The 6000-nt window shown below is 50.8% G+C and overlaps 1 protein-coding gene across 1 annotated transcript in view; it reads right to left on the bottom strand.

Moving 5' to 3' along the window:
- The window catches only part of ARPC1B (actin related protein 2/3 complex subunit 1B), an 11166-nt gene extending 10551 nt beyond the window's left edge, over nucleotides 1–615 (bottom strand). Inside the window, exon 1 of the mRNA XM_039848613.1 lies at nucleotides 480–615. The gene's annotated coding sequence lies outside the window, so the exon portion shown is untranslated. The remainder of the gene's footprint in view (nucleotides 1–479) is intronic.
- Nucleotides 616–6000: the final 5385 nt, after the last annotated feature.

The following is a 6000-nucleotide window of genomic DNA, read 5'->3' as shown; positions in this document are numbered from 1 at the left end:
GGGAGGGGCAGGGCGGGGGCGCCAGCTCATTTCCCGCTGGAGCAACCCGGAAGACTGGAGGATGGAGGGGAAGTGACTGGGCGTGGGGCCCTCGCTGCCCGAAATAACAGGGGGACACCGGCCGTGGGGCAGAGTTGGAGAGGTGGAGAAACGGAGGAGGGAGGAGGGCAGAGCGGTGGACGCACGGGCAGGGGACCCGGCTGCTCCGAAGGTGCCGTGTGCTGGGAGCCTTGCATTGCCCACCCTTCGGCCGGCCCGCCGCCCTCAACCTACTCATCTCCTGGAGAGCCCCTGTCTCCCGTATCCCCTCACTACCGGCACTCCTTCCCCTCTGGGTGCCCCTACATCTCTTGGTAGATTCCTTCCACACAGCCCCTCACTTCCAGGTGCCCCCTCCCCGCGTCTCCCCAAATCCCCCTCACCTCAAGGTGGCCCTCCGGCCCCCAACTCCAGGCCACCAACCCCCCGCGCCCCCTCACCTCGGGGAATCCCGGCCGCGGACTCTGGACAGTCGACGCGCCGAACCGGTCTGGGACCCGCAGCCACTTCCTCGTGGGCGGGGGGCGGGGCCTCGCAGCCTCAGCCCCAAGGGGTTGGGGGCGGGGTCCAGGGGCAGTCTGGAGATCCAAGGTCCCACCCACTCTTCTGGGTTTTGGGGCTTCGCGCGCCCAGGGTAACCAAAAATCGTCCGCAACCGCCCTTCATCACGTTAGGGATGGGATAACTGAGGCTCAGAGGAGGGTGAGCAGCATGAGCAGCAGCTGGCGGGAACCCGGAGCCTGGCAGGTTGCATGTCACTCCCAGCCTACCGAGAGCAGTGCGGGCTCTGAGTTCACATGCTGGTGACCCAGCAACTTAGGGAACCTCTGCAGGCCTCCAGCCCTAGCTCGTGAGAACCGTTCCTTCCTTCACGAGCTGATACCTGCTGGGCGCCAAAAGTGCAGTAAGGTGTCACCAAGTCAGCCAGCCAGGTCCCACCCTCCCGCCCTCTGTGTCTTCAGTAAAAAATGGGGGCGCTGGCCCTGGTCAGGAGTGCACACTGGTGCCCCCGCTGACTCTGGCTGGTCCAGCACCTTCTCCCAGTGCTGACTTCTTGGCCCTCAGTTCCATTGTGTCTGCTTCACTCCTTTGTTACTTGGCTGTATGTTGCCTCCTGAATTTGGGTCTTGGGCCATGTGGTCCCCGGGAGTCTTTCCATCTCTACTTTCTGCCTCATCAATGGAAATGTGGCCAGGTGGCCTTGCAGATGGAGGAGACTCTGGTGAAAACCCTGCACCCTCTCAATTCACCAGGCCCCTCTCCCTAGGACTGACTCATCTCACCCAGACTCAGCCAGGCAGCAGGCAGCAGGCAGCAGGCAGCAAAAGCTGTGGGTGGGGAGTGGGTGGCTTCATGGGCTCAGGAAGTCCAGAGCTAGACAGCACCCTGTCAGGTGTAGGGGCTTTGACAGGTGCTGTTCTTTCGGCCTATCACACTTTTCCCACCCTGTCCTTACCTGGCCAACTTCAGTTTATCCTGCAAGACATGGCTAATTATCTCAGATCACTTTGACCCTGACCCCCTTCCCATTAGAGGTGTCCACTGGACTCTCAATAGGATCCTGTGCTCACCGGTCCCAGCCCTTACTGGGTGGTTGAGAGGATTACATGTACCCAAACATGGGGAGCACTTCCAGTAGCGAGCACAGAGTGAGTACTCAGTAAACTTTAGCTAAGTTTTATATGATCCTGAGCCTTTCTGGCTCTGAGGAGGCACTGAGGGGCTGTTACCAAGGCTAGATGGCTTTAGTCTAACCAGGAAAGTTTCAGATGGTCTGAACTGGCAACCCCCTTTCTGTAGGGACAGGTACAGTTGTAGGGGGACACCATGGGATACCTGTTGTGTCCTTGGCTACTGTCTTACCCCTCCACAGCTCTGTATATGCCCAGGGAATGAACCCAGGTGTGACTGACCTCCACCTCTGGTGTTGGCCTCGAATGCTCTAACCTAATCAGCGCCTAGTATCCGCTGTCCTGACTCGTGACCTTAGATGGCCAGGTCAAAGCAAAGCTCAGGACTTTGGATGATGATGGAGGTGAAAGAAGCCCCTTCCGGAGGAGCTGCATGAATCTGAACGTGAAAGTTGAACAGCCACAAGAGAAGCCATATGACTTCCCTAGTTAAAGCTCAGATGTTGAGAACTGCAGAGAAATGACCAGAGCCCTGGTCAATCTGACTGATTAGTCTGAACCCAACCTGCCTCCAGAGGTTTCAGATACATGAGCCAAAGAGTCTACTTTTTAAGCTGGTTTGAGTTGGGTTTTTCTTTTACTCATCTCTAAAAGCATACTGACAAATACGCACCCCTGAGGACTCCCTTTCCCTCATTGTGGAAACCAAATAGAAGCAGCCTGATTTGATGAAAAGATGACTCCTAAGTTTAGTGTGAGCAGAAACCATGTTTGTATTGCTCACTGGTGCCTAGAATGGTGCCTGGCATATAGGAGGCACTGAATGCACATCTGTTGCATGTGTGAATAAATGAACACGTGGTGTTAAAAAACTGAACCCAATCTTGGCCCTGCCATTTCACCTGTAGTGTAGCTTCAGGCAAGTCACTCTCCTACAGCACCAGTTTCTGCATCTGTAAAGTGAGGCTGGCTCATAATAAGCACTGCTGCCCCCTCACAGGCCTTTACTTCACTGTGGGAAGACCCAAGGGATGGGAAACCACAGCTCAGACTAGGAATCAAGGGGGGTGTTATCTGAAATGGCTCCCTTCAAGGACAGTTTTCTAAGCGTAAGTGAAGCCACTCCTTGGGTGAGGGGAGCCTGGGGGTGGACGAATTTCATTTGCAGTTTCTGAGAACAACTTGAGAACTTTGTTTCTTCCTGGAATCTGTCTCTCCCTGTGGTGCATTGGGACAAAGATGCTGCATTCTCCCTTCTTTTCCGTCTTCTCAGGTATCCAAGAAATGCAGCCACACACCCAGGCTGCAGGGCTGGCTGACTTGGAGGAGGGCAGTCAGTGGGGAGGGCGGAGCAGGGTAGGGAGGGCGCGGTGGGGTGGGTGGAGTTAGTGGCTGCTGCACTGTCTCCAGGTCATCAGGGTTCTTTGGCTTTCTGCTCTTCTCACCACACTGGCCTTACTGCCTCCTGGTCACAAGAGGGCAGCCAAGCTCCAGACGTCTGGACTCAGAATGTGGTAGGCTGGTCAAGGAAGCAGGACACTAGGAATGATAATGAACACAGCATGATCTCCTTCTGCCTCAGCGTGTGACCACCCCCGAATGGGGACCATGGATCTCTTTCCCTCAGATTAAGGGATTGCTCCCTGATCCCTGTGAGCAGGAGGGAAGAGGGGAAACCTTGTGCCTCCTTCCCCAGGCCACAGGCAGGGAGGGCTGATGTTCACCACAGCCGGGGCCCAGAACATGCTCAGCACTCCACATCCCTGGCCCTGCTCCAGGGGCAGGCCTTCCAATAGGGTTGGCACCTTGTTGCACACTCTTCCAAGCCACACGCCTTTATGTGGCAGTTCAGTTGAGAAATTTAGGTCTACAATGAAACTCCACAAGATATGGTCAGAGAGTCCCCTCCCATCAGTTCCAGTGGCGTCACCCTGCTTCTGAGCCTGGGCAAAGTGACTAGGCTTGACCACTGAAGCACCTCTATTTCCTGTAGGGAGCATCTCAGTAGTTACCACTGGGGCTCTGAAGACTGTCATGTTTCCAACATAGGCTCTCACACTCCCACTCTGGACTTGAGTTTTATCATCTTTAAAATGTGGCAATGACAGTTCCAACACTATAGGGTTGTTAGCAGTTAATGCCTATCCATTGCTTACCTCGGTGCCTGGCACAGGTAGCTATTCTTAAGGTCAGGTATCAAGATATGGATAAAGTATCCTTCCTCATGAAGCCCCTCAGGTGACTATCTATCTTGGTAGTTTTCAAATTTTTTTCCTCACAACTCAGTGATATATATTGCGACCTAGTAGAAACCGGCACGTGTATCTGAAACTTAAGTATCATTAAACAATAATCTTTCTTACTACATGAAATGCAAAATGTATTTTCTGCCTTATTTTTTAAAATGCCAGTCATGGCCCTACTAAAGTGATTTTAAAACCTTTAATGGGCTCTGACCCTCAATGTGAAAAACACTTTCTAGACCATACTTCCTTACCTTCTGACCTCGTATATTAGTTTCCTATTGCTGTTCTAGCAATTACCACAAACAGGGTGGCTGAACACAACACAGATGGATTCTCTTACAGTTCCGGAAGTCAGGAGTCTGCAATGGGTCTCAGAGGGCAGGCAATGGGAGAACTTGTTTCCTTGCCTTAGAGTCCATCTGTATTCCTTGGCTCCATGGCCCTGTGACACTCCAATCTGTAATTCCATCTCTGACTCTTATCCTCCTGCCTCCATCTTATCAAGGATCCTTGTGATTATATTGGGCCCACTTGGATCATCCAGGATACTCTCCGCATCTCAAGATTTGTAATTTAATCCCATCTGCAAAGTTCACAGGTTCTGGGGATAATTAGGACGTGGACATCTTTGGGGGGGCCATTCCTAGTACTTAAATTATACACGCATACAATTTAACATAACCTTATAACTCACATACTGATCTGATCTATACTGACTCTTCCACATGGGGTAGCTTCATGGCCTCAGCTACAGAGCAGGCACCTAGGGGAACTCTGGGCTTTCACATCATTGTTTCCAGGGTTGGGCACACATGGGACTAAACCACTTGTGTGATGATTGTTGGGCCAACCTGAAGAAACATGTGTAAGCGATTAATATTCTGAGGACGACCCCAATTTCTTTAGCATAATATTCTGGAAAGAGTTACTGAATTTTTTCTTGGTTAGCAGAATCCTTCATACACTGCTTCCCACCCTACCCCATGCTGTTATTAAGGGTATCTAGGCCTACTATAGGGCCAGTGCCAAGCCTGAAAGCAAATCTTGGTTTTACTGAATATCTAAAAGGAATAACCAATCCTGTATCCTTTATTACCCCCCATTTTACAGGTGAGGATACTGAGGCTCAGGGATGTTAACTGTATTGCTCAAGGTCACATAAATTGGCAGAACTATATTCTGACACCGAAGCCCAAAGCTTCCAGTCAAACGGCTTTCGCAGTCACCCAAAACCCCTTCAGATGGGTCCAATCACTGTGACCCCAGGCCTGGCCTGAGTCTCAAAGGTAAGGTGAGAGGAGGAGAGCACCTCCACAATCTCACAGGCCTCAGCACTGCAGTACAATGTGGAGAGTTCCCAGCTGCCATGACTGGGATGAGCATACTTCCATGGGTGAGAAATGGCCCAAATTAAAAAAAGAAAAAAGACTACACTGGCTATTAAATTCTTGTAGGCAAAGTTCATAAATTTTGGGGTTTTCTTGTTGCTGTTTTCTGACATGGAATACATTGTTTCTCTAAAACTTAGCTTGCTGGCCAAACGATGTGATTTAGTGAAACTAAAAAATTTTTAGCTAATTCCTATTTTTTGGCTGGCTTTTGTCTTTTCTCTGTGATGACAGCCTTGCCAATGCACTTGTGCAAACATGTATACATAAGGAATCTCCTGCTGTCAGATCCCGAGAGGACACTGAAGCAAACAGGGAAGATGGCACTCCAGGCCTTCTCTCCTGGAGGGGAATAATGCTTCTATGAGTCACCAAAAGGGCAAAATGACACTTCTGAGACTATCATGATATCCTCTGCGAACACTTATCCGTGTCCTAAAACCAAAGTTGTGTTCGAATCACTGCTCTACTTCTCCTGGACCAGTGAGATCAAGAACATGGCCATGCTTGAGGCTTCTAGTATTTACTTACTGTTCATTTATAATTGCAGCTCTCAAGATTCTCAGCCTTGGAATGTCAAACTTCATGTTTAATTATGTTTGGGCACAATCATCTCTAAACCAAAATAATAACATGTCCCTTTCCTCTTCCCCCTCACATTCCCTCACAATACACCTTTGGGGTGCAGTACTGCAG

This window comes from Pteropus medius, unplaced genomic scaffold, assembly GCF_902729225.1.
Source record: "Pteropus medius unplaced genomic scaffold, Ma_sr-lr_union100, whole genome shotgun sequence".
NCBI lineage: Eukaryota > Metazoa > Chordata > Mammalia > Chiroptera > Pteropodidae > Pteropus > Pteropus medius.
Note: the sequence above shows the minus strand (reverse complement) of the source record. Positions and strands in the feature narration are given on the sequence as shown.